Source organism: Rhinoderma darwinii (assembly GCF_050947455.1).
Source record: "Rhinoderma darwinii isolate aRhiDar2 chromosome 5 unlocalized genomic scaffold, aRhiDar2.hap1 SUPER_5_unloc_31, whole genome shotgun sequence".
NCBI classification, from domain to species: Eukaryota; Metazoa; Chordata; class Amphibia; order Anura; family Rhinodermatidae; genus Rhinoderma; species Rhinoderma darwinii.
In genome coordinates, this window is record NW_027461789.1 from 250,906 (window position 1) to 267,540 (window position 16,635).

General features: G+C 47.9%; 11 non-coding genes across 11 annotated transcripts; all 11 read left to right on the top strand.

Moving 5' to 3' along the window:
* Positions 1 to 722: 722 nt before the first annotated feature.
* Positions 723 to 913, top strand: LOC142689621 (U2 spliceosomal RNA). The gene has a single exon (XR_012858477.1). It is a non-coding gene; the product is annotated as a U2 spliceosomal RNA (small nuclear RNA).
* Positions 914 to 2,201: 1,288 nt separating this feature from the next.
* LOC142689689 (U2 spliceosomal RNA) lies at positions 2,202 to 2,392 on the top strand. The gene has a single exon (XR_012858538.1). It is a non-coding gene; the product is annotated as a U2 spliceosomal RNA (small nuclear RNA).
* Positions 2,393 to 3,688: 1,296 nt separating this feature from the next.
* Positions 3,689 to 3,879, top strand: LOC142689709 (U2 spliceosomal RNA). Its single transcript, XR_012858557.1, has one exon. It is a non-coding gene; the product is annotated as a U2 spliceosomal RNA (small nuclear RNA).
* Positions 3,880 to 5,167: 1,288 nt separating this feature from the next.
* LOC142689706 (U2 spliceosomal RNA) lies at positions 5,168 to 5,358 on the top strand. The gene has a single exon (XR_012858554.1). It is a non-coding gene; the product is annotated as a U2 spliceosomal RNA (small nuclear RNA).
* Positions 5,359 to 6,647: 1,289 nt separating this feature from the next.
* On the top strand, positions 6,648 to 6,838 carry LOC142689623 (U2 spliceosomal RNA). The gene has a single exon (XR_012858478.1). It is a non-coding gene; the product is annotated as a U2 spliceosomal RNA (small nuclear RNA).
* A 1,276-nt stretch (positions 6,839 to 8,114) lies between these two features.
* Positions 8,115 to 8,305, top strand: LOC142689625 (U2 spliceosomal RNA). Its single transcript, XR_012858480.1, has one exon. It is a non-coding gene; the product is annotated as a U2 spliceosomal RNA (small nuclear RNA).
* Positions 8,306 to 9,561: 1,256 nt separating this feature from the next.
* Positions 9,562 to 9,752, top strand: LOC142689690 (U2 spliceosomal RNA). Its single transcript, XR_012858539.1, has one exon. It is a non-coding gene; the product is annotated as a U2 spliceosomal RNA (small nuclear RNA).
* Positions 9,753 to 11,068: 1,316 nt separating this feature from the next.
* Positions 11,069 to 11,259, top strand: LOC142689692 (U2 spliceosomal RNA). Its single transcript, XR_012858541.1, has one exon. It is a non-coding gene; the product is annotated as a U2 spliceosomal RNA (small nuclear RNA).
* A 1,312-nt stretch (positions 11,260 to 12,571) lies between these two features.
* LOC142689626 (U2 spliceosomal RNA) lies at positions 12,572 to 12,762 on the top strand. The gene has a single exon (XR_012858481.1). It is a non-coding gene; the product is annotated as a U2 spliceosomal RNA (small nuclear RNA).
* Positions 12,763 to 14,046: 1,284 nt separating this feature from the next.
* Positions 14,047 to 14,237, top strand: LOC142689627 (U2 spliceosomal RNA). Its single transcript, XR_012858482.1, has one exon. It is a non-coding gene; the product is annotated as a U2 spliceosomal RNA (small nuclear RNA).
* Positions 14,238 to 15,529: 1,292 nt separating this feature from the next.
* LOC142689628 (U2 spliceosomal RNA) lies at positions 15,530 to 15,720 on the top strand. The gene has a single exon (XR_012858483.1). It is a non-coding gene; the product is annotated as a U2 spliceosomal RNA (small nuclear RNA).
* Positions 15,721 to 16,635: the final 915 nt, after the last annotated feature.

Sequence of the window (16,635 nt, forward strand, 5' to 3'; positions counted from 1 at the left end):
TACTATGTTACCTAGAAGAATAACAAACTGTGCAAGGATGGAGGTTGTAGGAGCAAGGAGAAGTTGTCTGTAAAGTTGGTGGATGCCTATTTTCCATTTTGCAGTCCCTTGTCTCCCTCTTGTGGCCTCCTGGAGGCAACTAGCTGTGCAAAAAAAAGACAGCCTGGCGGCCGGCTGTTGCAGTGTTGCCCTCTCAGGCAACACTGAGTGACTGACTGAGCCTCACCGTCTTATATAAAGTTCAGACGGAACTTTGCACGTGTCATAGTGGAGCCCTCAGGATTCCAGAGCCAGCTTTCTGACATCATAATGGGGCCTCAGAGATAAAAGCCTGGGCCCAGGCAGTGTTGGTCAGTGCTGCTCAGCAGGCAGCACTGGACTGGACTGGATTACAGCTGATACAAGGTGTGAAGGAACAAGGGGTGGCTGTGGGCATGCACTTGCTGCCGCTGCCAGTGTTTATCTGCATGGCAGCAGGGCATTTGGGCGTTGCCAGGAAGGCGTTTTTATGTAGATTCCTCCTCTTTCAGCACTGCATTGTGGTGCAAGCAAAAGAAGCAAATCCTGTCTGGCTTCCTCTCCGGCCTTTATTCACCTCCCGTGTAGCTGTGAGTGTGTGAGCCTGCAGGGCCCCATGGAATTGCCTAGAAGTAGGCTGAATCGCTGCAAGGGCTGAACAGCAGTATCGGGCAGGCTCGGGCAACGCGCGGCCCGTTCGGGTTATCGCTTCTCGGCCTTTTGGCTAAGATCAAGTGTAGTATCTGTTCTTATCAGTTTAATATCTGATACGTCCCCTATCTGGGGACCATATATTAAATGGATTTTTAGAACAGGGAGATGGAAATAGAGCTTGCTCTGTCCACTCCACGCATTGACCTGGTATTGCAGTATTTCCAGGACCGGTGCACCCTTTCCTTATGTGTTGACTAAAAGCAGATTCCAAAAGTGTTTTTTGTCTTTGCTATTGTTTCTGTCTTTCTGAAGGGATCTCCCCTTTTAATCCCATTATTTCAACACCTGTTGGACAATGCATGAGTGATAATGAGCTCATTGATTAAATGCAATTAATGAATAGATTGCCACCTCTTGTTGTGTGTCGTCTGTGTTTCTGTGTTTCCGGCATTTCACATTGGAACACCTCATTCACCTTCCTTGTCTTCTCTCCGCCCTCCCTTTTAGGTAAGTTAAAGAGCTGCACCTGAGCCAGCCACTGATTGATTGATTGATTGATTGATTGATTGATTGATTGATTGATTGATTGATGCAGCACAACAGTCAAATAGTGGAGTGGAGTAGGGGAACAGCAAACAGCCAATAAAGCAGCCCGCCCGCTCGCCTGCCCGCCACAATGGACCTACCTGTGTACACTAGATGGATGTGATGGAATGTACTGTCGTCCCTACATTTCAAGAAGAAGTAAGAATTGCAGTTGCAACAAAGCCTTGCTTGCCTACAAAGAGAGCAGCAATTTGGATTTGTTACTATGTTACCTAGAAGAATAACAAACTGTGCAAGGATGGAGGTTGTAGGAGCAAGGAGAAGTTGTCTGTAAAGTTGGTGGATGCCTATTTTCCATTTTGCAGTCCCTTGTCTCCCTCTTGTGGCCTCCTGGAGGCAACTAGCTGTGCAAAAAAAAGACAGCCTGGCGGCCGGCTGTTGCAGTGTTGCCCTCTCAGGCAACACTGAGTGACTGACTGAGCCTCACCGTCTTATATAAAGTTCAGACGGAACTTTGCACGTGTCATAGTGGAGCCCTCAGGATTCCAGAGCCAGCTTTCTGACATCATAATGGGGCCTCAGAGATAAAAGCCTGGGCCCAGGCAGTGTTGGTCAGTGCTGCTCAGCAGGCAGCACTGGACTGGACTGGATTACAGCTGATACAAGGTGTGAAGGAACAAGGGGTGGCTGTGGGCATGCACTTGCTGCCGCTGCCAGTGTTTATCTGCATGGCAGCAGGGCATTTGGGCGTTGCCAGGAAGGCGTTTTTATGTAGATTCCTCCTCTTTCAGCACTGCATTGTGGTGCAAGCAAAAGAAGCAAATCCTGTCTGGCTTCCTCTCCGGCCTTTATTCACCTCCCGTGTAGCTGTGAGTGTGTGAGCCTGCAGGGCCCCATGGAATTGCCTAGAAGTAGGCTGAATCGCTGCAAGGGCTGAACAGCAGTATCGGGCAGGCTCGGGCAACGCGCGGCCCGTTCGGGTTATCGCTTCTCGGCCTTTTGGCTAAGATCAAGTGTAGTATCTGTTCTTATCAGTTTAATATCTGATACGTCCCCTATCTGGGGACCATATATTAAATGGATTTTTAGAACAGGGAGATGGAAATAGAGCTTGCTCTGTCCACTCCACGCATTGACCTGGTACTGCAGTATTTCCAGGACCGGTGCACCCTTTCCTTATGTGTTGACTAAAAGCAGATTCCAAAAGTGTTTTTTGTCTTTGCTATTGTTTCTGTCTTTCTGAAGGGATCTCCCCTTTTAATCCCATTATTTCAACACCTGTTGGACAATGCATGAGTGATAATGAGCTCATTGATTAAATGCAATTAATGAATAGATTGCCACCTCTTGTTGTGTGTCGTCTGTGTTTCTGTGTTTCCGGCATTTCACATTGGAACACCTCATTCACCTTCCTTGTCTTCTCTCCGCCCTCCCTTTTAGGTAAGTTAAAGAGCTGCACCTGAGCCAGCCACTGATTGATTGATTGATTGATTGATTGATTGATTGATTGATTGATTGATTGATTGATTGATGCAGCACAACAGTCAAATAGTGGAGTGGAGTAGGGGAACAGCAAACAGCCAATAAAGCAGCCCGCCCGCTCGCCTGCCCGCCACAATGGACCTACCTGTGTACACTAGATGGATGTGATGGAATGTACTGTCGTCCCTACATTTCAAGAAGAAGTAAGAATTGCAGTTGCAACAAAGCCTTGCTTGCCTACAAAGAGAGCAGCAATTTGGATTTGTTACTATGTTACCTAGAAGAATAACAAACTGTGCAAGGATGGAGGTTGTAGGAGCAAGGAGAAGTTGTCTGTAAAGTTGGTGGATGCCTATTTTCCATTTTGCAGTCCCTTGTCTCCCTCTTGTGGCCTCCTGGAGGCAACTAGCTGTGCAAAAAAAAGACAGCCTGGCGGCCGGCTGTTGCAGTGTTGCCCTCTCAGGCAACACTGAGTGACTGACTGAGCCTCACCGTCTTATATAAAGTTCAGACGGAACTTTGCACGTGTCATAGTGGAGCCCTCAGGATTCCAGAGCCAGCTTTCTGACATCATAATGGGGCCTCAGAGATAAAAGCCTGGGCCCAGGCAGTGTTGGTCAGTGCTGCTCAGCAGGCAGCACTGGACTGGACTGGATTACAGCTGATACAAGGTGTGAAGGAACAAGGGGTGGCTGTGGGCATGCACTTGCTGCCGCTGCCAGTGTTTATCTGCATGGCAGCAGGGCATTTGGGCGTTGCCAGGAAGGCGTTTTTATGTAGATTCCTCCTCTTTCAGCACTGCATTGTGGTGCAAGCAAAAGAAGCAAATCCTGTCTGGCTTCCTCTCCGGCCTTTATTCACCTCCCGTGTAGCTGTGAGTGTGTGAGCCTGCAGGGCCCCATGGAATTGCCTAGAAGTAGGCTGAATCGCTGCAAGGGCTGAACAGCAGTATCGGGCAGGCTCGGGCAACGCGCGGCCCGTTCGGGTTATCGCTTCTCGGCCTTTTGGCTAAGATCAAGTGTAATATCTGTTCTTATCAGTTTAATATCTGATACGTCCCCTATCTGGGGACCATATATTAAATGGATTTTTAGAACAGGGAGATGGAAATAGAGCTTGCTCTGTCCACTCCACGCATTGACCTGGTACTGCAGTATTTCCAGGACCGGTGCACCCTTTCCTTATGTGTTGACTAAAAGCAGATTCCAAAAGTGTTTTTTGTCTTTGCTATTGTTTCTGTCTTTCTGAAGGGATCTCCCCTTTTAATCCCATTATTTCAACACCTGTTGGACAATGCATGAGTGATAATGAGCTCATTGATTAAATGCAATTAATGAATAGATTGCCACCTCTTGTTGTGTGTCGTCTGTGTTTCTGTGTTTCCGGCATTTCACATTGGAACACCTCATTCACCTTCCTTGTCTTCTCTCCGCCCTCCCTTTTAGGTAAGTTAAAGAGCTGCACCTGAGCCAGCCACTGATTGATTGATTGATTGATTGATTGATTGATTGATTGATTGATTGATTGATGCAGCACAACAGTCAAATAGTGGAGTGGAGTAGGGGAACAGCAAACAGCCAATAAAGCAGCCCGCCCGCTCGCCTGCCCGCCACAATGGACCTACCTGTGTACACTAGATGGATGTGATGGAATGTACTGTCGTCCCTACATTTCAAGAAGAAGTAAGAATTGCAGTTGCAACAAAGCCTTGCTTGCCTACAAAGAGAGCAGCAATTTGGATTTGTTACTATGTTACCTAGAAGAATAACAAACTGTGCAAGGATGGAGGTTGTAGGAGCAAGGAGAAGTTGTCTGTAAAGTTGGTGGATGCCTATTTTCCATTTTGCAGTCCCTTGTCTCCCTCTTGTGGCCTCCTGGAGGCAACTAGCTGTGCAAAAAAAAGACAGCCTGGCGGCCGGCTGTTGCAGTGTTGCCCTCTCAGGCAACACTGAGTGACTGACTGAGCCTCACCGTCTTATATAAAGTTCAGACGGAACTTTGCACGTGTCATAGTGGAGCCCTCAGGATTCCAGAGCCAGCTTTCTGACATCATAATGGGGCCTCAGAGATAAAAGCCTGGGCCCAGGCAGTGTTGGTCAGTGCTGCTCAGCAGGCAGCACTGGACTGGACTGGATTACAGCTGATACAAGGTGTGAAGGAACAAGGGGTGGCTGTGGGCATGCACTTGCTGCCGCTGCCAGTGTTTATCTGCATGGCAGCAGGGCATTTGGGCGTTGCCAGGAAGGCGTTTTTATGTAGATTCCTCCTCTTTCAGCACTGCTTTGTGGTGCAAGCAAAAGAAGCAAATCCTGTCTGGCTTCCTCTCCGGCCTTTATTCACCTCCCGTGTAGCTGTGAGTGTGTGAGCCTGCAGGGCCCCATGGAATTGCCTAGAAGTAGGCTGAATCGCTGCAAGGGCTGAACAGCAGTATCGGGCAGGCTCGGGCAACGCGCGGCCCGTTCGGGTTATCGCTTCTCGGCCTTTTGGCTAAGATCAAGTGTAGTATCTGTTCTTATCAGTTTAATATCTGATACGTCCCCTATCTGGGGACCATATATTAAATGGATTTTTAGAACAGGGAGATGGAAATAGAGCTTGCTGTGTCCACTCCACGCATTGACCTGGTATTGCAGTATTTCCAGGACCGGTGCACCCTTTCCTTATGTGTTGACTAAAAGCAGATTCCAAAAGTGTTTTTTGTCTTTGCTATTGTTTCTGTCTTTCTGAAGGGATCTCCCCTTTTAATCCCATTATTTCAACACCTGTTGGACAATGCATGAGTGATAATGAGCTCATTGATTAAATGCAATTAATGAATAGATTGCCACCTCTTGTTGTGTGTCGTCTGTGTTTCTGTGTTTCCGGCATTTCACATTGGAACACCTCATTCACCTTCCTTGTCTTCTCTCCGCCCTCCCTTTTAGGTAAGTTAAAGAGCTGCACCTGAGCCAGCCACTGATTGATTGATTGATTGATTGATTGATTGATTGATTGATTGATTGATTGATGCAGCACAACAGTCAAATAGTGGAGTGGAGTAGGGGAACAGCAAACAGCCAATAAAGCAGCCCGCCCGCTCGCCTGCCCGCCACAATGGACCTACCTGTGTACACTAGATGGATGTGATGGAATGTACTGTCGTCCCTACATTTCAAGAAGAAGTAAGAATTGCAGTTGCAACAAAGCCTTGCTTGCCTACAAAGAGAGCAGCAATTTGGATTTGTTACTATGTTACCTAGAAGAATAACAAACTGTGCAAGGATGGAGGTTGTAGGAGCAAGGAGAAGTTGTCTGTAAAGTTGGTGGATGCCTATTTTCCATTTTGCAGTCCCTTGTCTCCCTCTTGTGGCCTCCTGGAGGCAACTAGCTGTGCAAAAAAAAAGACAGCCTGGCGGCCGGCTGTTGCAGTGTTGCCCTCTCAGGCAACACTGAGTGACTGACTGAGCCTCACCGTCTTATATAAAGTTCAGACGGAACTTTGCACGTGTCATAGTGGAGCCCTCAGGATTCCAGAGCCAGCTTTCTGACATCATAATGGGGCCTCAGAGATAAAAGCCTGGGCCCAGGCAGTGTTGGTCAGTGCTGCTCAGCAGGCAGCACTGGACTGGACTGGATTACAGCTGATACAAGGTGTGAAGGAACAAGGGGTGGCTGTGGGCATGCACTTGCTGCCGCTGCCAGTGTTTATCTGCATGGCAGCAGGGCATTTGGGCGTTGCCAGGAAGGCGTTTTTATGTAGATTCCTCCTCTTTCAGCACTGCATTGTGGTGCAAGCAAAAGAAGCAAATCCTGTCTGGCTTCCTCTCCGGCCTTTATTCACCTCCCGTGTAGCTGTGAGTGTGTGAGCCTGCAGGGCCCCATGGAATTGCCTAGAAGTAGGCTGAATCGCTGCAAGGGCTGAACAGCAGTATCGGGCAGGCTCGGGCAACGCGCGGCCCGTTCGGGTTATCGCTTCTCGGCCTTTTGGCTAAGATCAAGTGTAGTATCTGTTCTTATCAGTTTAATATCTGATACGTCCCCTATCTGGGGACCATATATTAAATGGATTTTTAGAACAGGGAGATGGAAATAGAGCTTGCTCTGTCCACTCCACGCATTGACCTGGTATTGCAGTATTTCCAGGACCGGTGCACCCTTTCCTTATGTGTTGACTAAAAGCAGATTCCAAAAGTGTTTTTTGTCTTTGCTATTGTTTCTGTCTTTCTGAAGGGATCTCCCCTTTTAATCCCATTATTTCAACACCTGTTGGACAATGCATGAGTGATAATGAGCTCATTGATTAAATGCAATTAATGAATAGATTGCCACCTCTTGTTGTGTGTCGTCTGTGTTTCTGTGTTTCCGGCATTTCACATTGGAACACCTCATTCACCTTCCTTGTCTTCTCTCCGCCCTCCCTTTTAGGTAAGTTAAAGAGCTGCACCTGAGCCAGCCACTGATTGATTGATTGATTGATTGATTGATTGATTGATTGATGCAGCACAACAGTCAAATAGTGGAGTGGAGTAGGGGAACAGCAAACAGCCAATAAAGCAGCCCGCCCGCTCGCCTGCCCGCCACAATGGACCTACCTGTGTACACTAGATGGATGTGATGGAATGTACTGTCGTCCCTACATTTCAAGAAGAAGTAAGAATTGCAGTTGCAACAAAGCCTTGCTTGCCTACAAAGAGAGCAGCAATTTGGATTTGTTACTATGTTACCTAGAAGAATAACAAACTGTGCAAGGATGGAGGTTGTAGGAGCAAGGAGAAGTTGTCTGTAAAGTTGGTGGATGCCTATTTTCCATTTTGCAGTCCCTTGTCTCCCTCTTGTGGCCTCCTGGAGGCAACTAGCTGTGCAAAAAAAAGACAGCCTGGCGGCCGGCTGTTGCAGTGTTGCCCTCTCAGGCAACACTGAGTGACTGACTGAGCCTCACCGTCTTATATAAAGTTCAGACGGAACTTTGCACGTGTCATAGTGGAGCCCTCAGGATTCCAGAGCCAGCTTTCTGACATCATAATGGGGCCTCAGAGATAAAAGCCTGGGCCCAGGCAGTGTTGGTCAGTGCTGCTCAGCAGGCAGCACTGGACTGGACTGGATTACAGCTGATACAAGGTGTGAAGGAACAAGGGGTGGCTGTGGGCATGCACTTGCTGCCGCTGCCAGTGTTTATCTGCATGGCAGCAGGGCATTTGGGCGTTGCCAGGAAGGCGTTTTTATGTAGATTCCTCCTCTTTCAGCACTGCATTGTGGTGCAAGCAAAAGAAGCAAATCCTGTCTGGCTTCCTCTCCGGCCTTTATTCACCTCCCGTGTAGCTGTGAGTGTGTGAGCCTGCAGGGCCCCATGGAATTGCCTAGAAGTAGGCTGAATCGCTGCAAGGGCTGAACAGCAGTATCGGGCAGGCTCGGGCAACGCGCGGCCCGTTCGGGTTATCGCTTCTCGGCCTTTTGGCTAAGATCAAGTGTAGTATCTGTTCTTATCAGTTTAATATCTGATACGTCCCCTATCTGGGGACCATATATTAAATGGATTTTTAGAACAGGGAGATGGAAATAGAGCTTGCTCTGTCCACTCCACGCATTGACCTGGTATTGCAGTATTTCCAGGACCGGTGCACCCTTTCCTTATGTGTTGACTAAAAGCAGATTCCAAAAGTGTTTTTTGTCTTTGCTATTGTTTCTGTCTTTCTGAAGGGATCTCCCCTTTTAATCCCATTATTTCAACACCTGTTGGACAATGCATGAGTGATAATGAGCTCATTGATTAAATGCAATTAATGAATAGATTGCCACCTCTTGTTGTGTGTCGTCTGTGTTTCTGTGTTTCCGGCATTTCACATTGGAACACCTCATTCACCTTCCTTGTCTTCTCTCCGCCCTCCCTTTTAGGTAAGTTAAAGAGCTGCACCTGAGCCAGCCACTGATTGATTGATTGATTGATGCAGCACAACAGTCAAATAGTGGAGTGGAGTAGGGGAACAGCAAACAGCCAATAAAGCAGCCCGCCCGCTCGCCTGCCCGCCACAATGGACCTACCTGTGTACACTAGATGGATGTGATGGAATGTACTGTCGTCCCTACATTTCAAGAAGAAGTAAGAATTGCAATTGCAACAAAGCCTTGCTTGCCTACAAAGAGAGCAGCAATTTGGATTTGTTACTATGTTACCTAGAAGAATAACAAACTGTGCAAGGATGGAGGTTGTAGGAGCAAGGAGAAGTTGTCTGTAAAGTTGGTGGATGCCTATTTTCCATTTTGCAGTCCCTTGTCTCCCTCTTGTGGCCTCCTGGAGGCAACTAGCTGTGCAAAAAAAAGACAGCCTGGCGGCCGGCTGTTGCAGTGTTGCCCTCTCAGGCAACACTGAGTGACTGACTGAGCCTCACCGTCTTATATAAAGTTCAGACGGAACTTTGCACGTGTCATAGTGGAGCCCTCAGGATTCCAGAGCCAGCTTTCTGACATCATAATGGGGCCTCAGAGATAAAAGCCTGGGCCCAGGCAGTGTTGGTCAGTGCTGCTCAGCAGGCAGCACTGGACTGGACTGGATTACAGCTGATACAAGGTGTGAAGGAACAAGGGGTGGCTGTGGGCATGCACTTGCTGCCGCTGCCAGTGTTTATCTGCATGGCAGCAGGGCATTTGGGCGTTGCCAGGAAGGCGTTTTTATGTAGATTCCTCCTCTTTCAGCACTGCATTGTGGTGCAAGCAAAAGAAGCAAATCCTGTCTGGCTTCCTCTCCGGCCTTTATTCACCTCCCGTGTAGCTGTGAGTGTGTGAGCCTGCAGGGCCCCATGGAATTGCCTAGAAGTAGGCTGAATCGCTGCAAGGGCTGAACAGCAGTATCGGGCAGGCTCGGGCAACGCGCGGCCCGTTCGGGTTATCGCTTCTCGGCCTTTTGGCTAAGATCAAGTGTAGTATCTGTTCTTATCAGTTTAATATCTGATACGTCCCCTATCTGGGGACCATATATTAAATGGATTTTTAGAACAGGGAGATGGAAATAGAGCTTGCTCTGTCCACTCCACGCATTGACCTGGTACTGCAGTATTTCCAGGACCGGTGCACCCTTTCCTTATGTGTTGACTAAAAGCAGATTCCAAAAGTGTTTTTTGTCTTTGCTATTGTTTCTGTCTTTCTGAAGGGATCTCCCCTTTTAATCCCATTATTTCAACACCTGTTGGACAATGCATGAGTGATAATGAGCTCATTGATTAAATGCAATTAATGAATAGATTGCCACCTCTTGTTGTGTGTCGTCTGTGTTTCTGTGTTTCCGGCATTTCACATTGGAACACCTCATTCACCTTCCTTGTCTTCTCTCCGCCCTCCCTTTTAGGTAAGTTAAAGAGCTGCACCTGAGCCAGCCACTGATTGATTGATTGATTGATTGATTGATTGATTGATTGATTGATTGATTGATTGATTGATTGATTGATTGATTGATTGATGCAGCACAACAGTCAAATAGTGGAGTGGAGTAGGGGAACAGCAAACAGCCAATAAAGCAGCCCGCCCGCTCGCCTGCCCGCCACAATGGACCTACCTGTGTACACTAGATGGATGTGATGGAATGTACTGTCGTCCCTACATTTCAAGAAGAAGTAAGAATTGCAGTTGCAACAAAGCCTTGCTTGCCTACAAAGAGAGCAGCAATTTGGATTTGTTACTATGTTACCTAGAAGAATAACAAACTGTGCAAGGATGGAGGTTGTAGGAGCAAGGAGAAGTTGTCTGTAAAGTTGGTGGATGCCTATTTTCCATTTTGCAGTCCCTTGTCTCCCTCTTGTGGCCTCCTGGAGGCAACTAGCTGTGCAAAAAAAAGACAGCCTGGCGGCCGGCTGTTGCAGTGTTGCCCTCTCAGGCAACACTGAGTGACTGACTGAGCCTCACCGTCTTATATAAAGTTCAGACGGAACTTTGCACGTGTCATAGTGGAGCCCTCAGGATTCCAGAGCCAGCTTTCTGACATCATAATGGGGCCTCAGAGATAAAAGCCTGGGCCCAGGCAGTGTTGGTCAGTGCTGCTCAGCAGGCAGCACTGGACTGGACTGGATTACAGCTGATACAAGGTGTGAAGGAACAAGGGGTGGCTGTGGGCATGCACTTGCTGCCGCTGCCAGTGTTTATCTGCATGGCAGCAGGGCATTTGGGCGTTGCCAGGAAGGCGTTTTTATGTAGATTCCTCCTCTTTCAGCACTGCATTGTGGTGCAAGCAAAAGAAGCAAATCCTGTCTGGCTTCCTCTCCGGCCTTTATTCACCTCCCGTGTAGCTGTGAGTGTGTGAGCCTGCAGGGCCCCATGGAATTGCCTAGAAGTAGGCTGAATCGCTGCAAGGGCTGAACAGCAGTATCGGGCAGGCTCGGGCAACGCGCGGCCCGTTCGGGTTATCGCTTCTCGGCCTTTTGGCTAAGATCAAGTGTAGTATCTGTTCTTATCAGTTTAATATCTGATACGTCCCCTATCTGGGGACCATATATTAAATGGATTTTTAGAACAGGGAGATGGAAATAGAGCTTGCTCTGTCCACTCCACGCATTGACCTGGTACTGCAGTATTTCCAGGACCGGTGCACCCTTTCCTTATGTGTTGACTAAAAGCAGATTCCAAAAGTGTTTTTTGTCTTTGCTATTGTTTCTGTCTTTCTGAAGGGATCTCCCCTTTTAATCCCATTATTTCAACACCTGTTGGACAATGCATGAGTGATAATGAGCTCATTGATTAAATGCAATTAATGAATAGATTGCCACCTCTTGTTGTGTGTCGTCTGTGTTTCTGTGTTTCCGGCATTTCACATTGGAACACCTCATTCACCTTCCTTGTCTTCTCTCCGCCCTCCCTTTTAGGTAAGTTAAAGAGCTGCACCTGAGCCAGCCACTGATTGATTGATTGATTGATTGATTGATTGATTGATTGATTGATTGATTGATTGATTGATTGATTGATTGATTGATGCAGCACAACAGTCAAATAGTGGAGTGGAGTAGGGGAACAGCAAACAGCCAATAAAGCAGCCCGCCCGCTCGCCTGCCCGCCACAATGGACCTACCTGTGTACACTAGATGGATGTGATGGAATGTACTGTCGTCCCTACATTTCAAGAAGAAGTAAGAATTGCAGTTGCAACAAAGCCTTGCTTGCCTACAAAGAGAGCAGCAATTTGGATTTGTTACTATGTTACCTAGAAGAATAACAAACTGTGCAAGGATGGAGGTTGTAGGAGCAAGGAGAAGTTGTCTGTAAAGTTGGTGGATGCCTATTTTCCATTTTGCAGTCCCTTGTCTCCCTCTTGTGGCCTCCTGGAGGCAACTAGCTGTGCAAAAAAAAGACAGCCTGGCGGCCGGCTGTTGCAGTGTTGCCCTCTCAGGCAACACTGAGTGACTGACTGAGCCTCACCGTCTTATATAAAGTTCAGACGGAACTTTGCACGTGTCATAGTGGAGCCCTCAGGATTCCAGAGCCAGCTTTCTGACATCATAATGGGGCCTCAGAGATAAAAGCCTGGGCCCAGGCAGTGTTGGTCAGTGCTGCTCAGCAGGCAGCACTGGACTGGACTGGATTACAGCTGATACAAGGTGTGAAGGAACAAGGGGTGGCTGTGGGCATGCACTTGCTGCCGCTGCCAGTGTTTATCTGCATGGCAGCAGGGCATTTGGGCGTTGCCAGGAAGGCGTTTTTATGTAGATTCCTCCTCTTTCAGCACTGCATTGTGGTGCAAGCAAAAGAAGCAAATCCTGTCTGGCTTCCTCTCCGGCCTTTATTCACCTCCCGTGTAGCTGTGAGTGTGTGAGCCTGCAGGGCCCCATGGAATTGCCTAGAAGTAGGCTGAATCGCTGCAAGGGCTGAACAGCAGTATCGGGCAGGCTCGGGCAACGCGCGGCCCGTTCGGGTTATCGCTTCTCGGCCTTTTGGCTAAGATCAAGTGTAGTATCTGTTCTTATCAGTTTAATATCTGATACGTCCCCTATCTGGGGACCATATATTAAATGGATTTTTAGAACAGGGAGATGGAAATAGAGCTTGCTCTGTCCACTCCACGCATTGACCTGGTATTGCAGTATTTCCAGGACCGGTGCACCCTTTCCTTATGTGTTGACTAAAAGCAGATTCCAAAAGTGTTTTTTGTCTTTGCTATTGTTTCTGTCTTTCTGAAGGGATCTCCCCTTTTAATCCCATTATTTCAACACCTGTTGGACAATGCATGAGTGATAATGAGCTCATTGATTAAATGCAATTAATGAATAGATTGCCACCTCTTGTTGTGTGTCGTCTGTGTTTCTGTGTTTCCGGCATTTCACATTGGAACACCTCATTCACCTTCCTTGTCTTCTCTCCGCCCTCCCTTTTAGGTAAGTTAAAGAGCTGCACCTGAGCCAGCCACTGATTGATTGATTGATTGATTGATTGATTGATTGATTGATTGATTGATGCAGCACAACAGTCAAATAGTGGAGTGGAGTAGGGGAACAGCAAACAGCCAATAAAGCAGCCCGCCCGCTCGCCTGCCCGCCACAATGGACCTACCTGTGTACACTAGATGGATGTGATGGAATGTACTGTCGTCCCTACATTTCAAGAAGAAGTAAGAATTGCAGTTGCAACAAAGCCTTGCTTGCCTACAAAGAGAGCAGCAATTTGGATTTGTTACTATGTTACCTAGAAGAATAACAAACTGTGCAAGGATGGAGGTTGTAGGAGCAAGGAGAAGTTGTCTGTAAAGTTGGTGGATGCCTATTTTCCATTTTGCAGTCCCTTGTCTCCCTCTTGTGGCCTCCTGGAGGCAACTAGCTGTGCAAAAAAAAGACAGCCTGGCGGCCGGCTGTTGCAGTGTTGCCCTCTCAGGCAACACTGAGTGACTGACTGAGCCTCACCGTCTTATATAAAGTTCAGACGGAACTTTGCACGTGTCATAGTGGAGCCCTCAGGATTCCAGAGCCAGCTTTCTGACATCATAATGGGGCCTCAGAGATAAAAGCCTGGGCCCAGGCAGTGTTGGTCAGTGCTGCTCAGCAGGCAGCACTGGACTGGACTGGATTACAGCTGATACAAGGTGTGAAGGAACAAGGGGTGGCTGTGGGCATGCACTTGCTGCCGCTGCCAGTGTTTATCTGCATGGCAGCAGGGCATTTGGGCGTTGCCAGGAAGGCGTTTTTATGTAGATTCCTCCTCTTTCAGCACTGCATTGTGGTGCAAGCAAAAGAAGCAAATCCTGTCTGGCTTCCTCTCCGGCCTTTATTCACCTCCCGTGTAGCTGTGAGTGTGTGAGCCTGCAGGGCCCCATGGAATTGCCTAGAAGTAGGCTGAATCGCTGCAAGGGCTGAACAGCAGTATCGGGCAGGCTCGGGCAACGCGCGGCCCGTTCGGGTTATCGCTTCTCGGCCTTTTGGCTAAGATCAAGTGTAGTATCTGTTCTTATCAGTTTAATATCTGATACGTCCCCTATCTGGGGACCATATATTAAATGGATTTTTAGAACAGGGAGATGGAAATAGAGCTTGCTCTGTCCACTCCACGCATTGACCTGGTATTGCAGTATTTCCAGGACCGGTGCACCCTTTCCTTATGTGTTGACTAAAAGCAGATTCCAAAAGTGTTTTTTGTCTTTGCTATTGTTTCTGTCTTTCTGAAGGGATCTCCCCTTTTAATCCCATTATTTCAACACCTGTTGGACAATGCATGAGTGATAATGAGCTCATTGATTAAATGCAATTAATGAATAGATTGCCACCTCTTGTTGTGTGTCGTCTGTGTTTCTGTGTTTCCGGCATTTCACATTGGAACACCTCATTCACCTTCCTTGTCTTCTCTCCGCCCTCCCTTTTAGGTAAGTTAAAGAGCTGCACCTGAGCCAGCCACTGATTGATTGATTGATTGATTGATTGATTGATTGATTGATTGATTGATTGATTGATGCAGCACAACAGTCAAATAGTGGAGTGGAGTAGGGGAACAGCAAACAGCCAATAAAGCAGCCCGCCCGCTCGCCTGCCCGCCACAATGGACCTACCTGTGTACACTAGATGGATGTGATGGAATGTACTGTCGTCCCTACATTTCAAGAAGAAGTAAGAATTGCAGTTGCAACAAAGCCTTGCTTGCCTACAAAGAGAGCAGCAATTTGGATTTGTTACTATGTTACCTAGAAGAATAACAAACTGTGCAAGGATGGAGGTTGTAGGAGCAAGGAGAAGTTGTCTGTAAAGTTGGTGGATGCCTATTTTCCATTTTGCAGTCCCTTGTCTCCCTCTTGTGGCCTCCTGGAGGCAACTAGCTGTGCAAAAAAAAGACAGCCTGGCGGCCGGCTGTTGCAGTGTTGCCCTCTCAGGCAACACTGAGTGACTGACTGAGCCTCACCGTCTTATATAAAGTTCAGACGGAACTTTGCACGTGTCATAGTGGAGCCCTCAGGATTCCAGAGCCAGCTTTCTGACATCATAATGGGGCCTCAGAGATAAAAGCCTGGGCCCAGACAGTGTTGGTCAGTGCTGCTCAGCAGGCAGCACTGGACTGGACTGGATTACAGCTGATACAAGGTGTGAAGGAACAAGGGGTGGCTGTGGGCATGCACTTGCTGCCGCTGCCAGTGTTTATCTGCATGGCAGCAGGGCATTTGGGCGTTGCCAGGAAGGCGTTTTTATGTAGATTCCTCCTCTTTCAGCACTGCATTGTGGTGCAAGCAAAAGAAGCAAATCCTGTCTGGCTTCCTCTCCGGCCTTTATTCACCTCCCGTGTAGCTGTGAGTGTGTGAGCCTGCAGGGCCCCATGGAATTGCCTAGAAGTAGGCTGAATCGCTGCAAGGGCTGAACAGCAGTATCGGGCAGGCTCGGGCAACGCGCGGCCCGTTCGGGTTATCGCTTCTCGGCCTTTTGGCTAAGATCAAGTGTAGTATCTGTTCTTATCAGTTTAATATCTGATACGTCCCCTATCTGGGGACCATATATTAAATGGATTTTTAGAACAGGGAGATGGAAATAGAGCTTGCTCTGTCCACTCCACGCATTGACCTGGTATTGCAGTATTTCCAGGACCGGTGCACCCTTTCCTTATGTGTTGACTAAAAGCAGATTCCAAAAGTGTTTTTTGTCTTTGCTATTGTTTCTGTCTTTCTGAAGGGATCTCCCCTTTTAATCCCATTATTTCAACACCTGTTGGACAATGCATGAGTGATAATGAGCTCATTGATTAAATGCAATTAATGAATAGATTGCCACCTCTTGTTGTGTGTCGTCTGTGTTTCTGTGTTTCCGGCATTTCACATTGGAACACCTCATTCACCTTCCTTGTCTTCTCTCCGCCCTCCCTTTTAGGTAAGTTAAAGAGCTGCACCTGAGCCAGCCACTGATTGATTGATTGATTGATGCAGCACAACAGTCAAATAGTGGAGTGGAGTAGGGGAACAGCAAACAGCCAATAAAGCAGCCCGCCCGCTCGCCTGCCCGCCACAATGGACCTACCTGTGTACACTAGATGGATGTGATGGAATGTACTGTCGTCCCTACATTTCAAGAAGAAGTAAGAATTGCAATTGCAACAAAGCCTTGCTTGCCTACAAAGAGAGCAGCAATTTGGATTTGTTACTATGTTACCTAGAAGAATAACAAACTGTGCAAGGATGGAGGTTGTAGGAGCAAGGAGAAGTTGTCTGTAAAGTTGGTGGATGCCTATTTTCCATTTTGCAGTCCCTTGTCTCCCTCTTGTGGCCTCCTGGAGGCAACTAGCTGTGCAAAAAAAAGACAGCCTGGCGGCCGGCTGTTGCAGTGTTGCCCTCTCAGGCAACACTGAGTGACTGACTGAGCCTCACCGTCTTATATAAAGTTCAGACGGAACTTTGCACGTGTCATAGTGGAGCCCTCAGGATTCCAGAGCCAGCTTTCTGACATCATAATGGGGCCTCAGAGATAAAAGCCTGGGCCCAGGCAGTGTTGGTCAGTGCTGCTCAGCAGGCAGCACTGGACT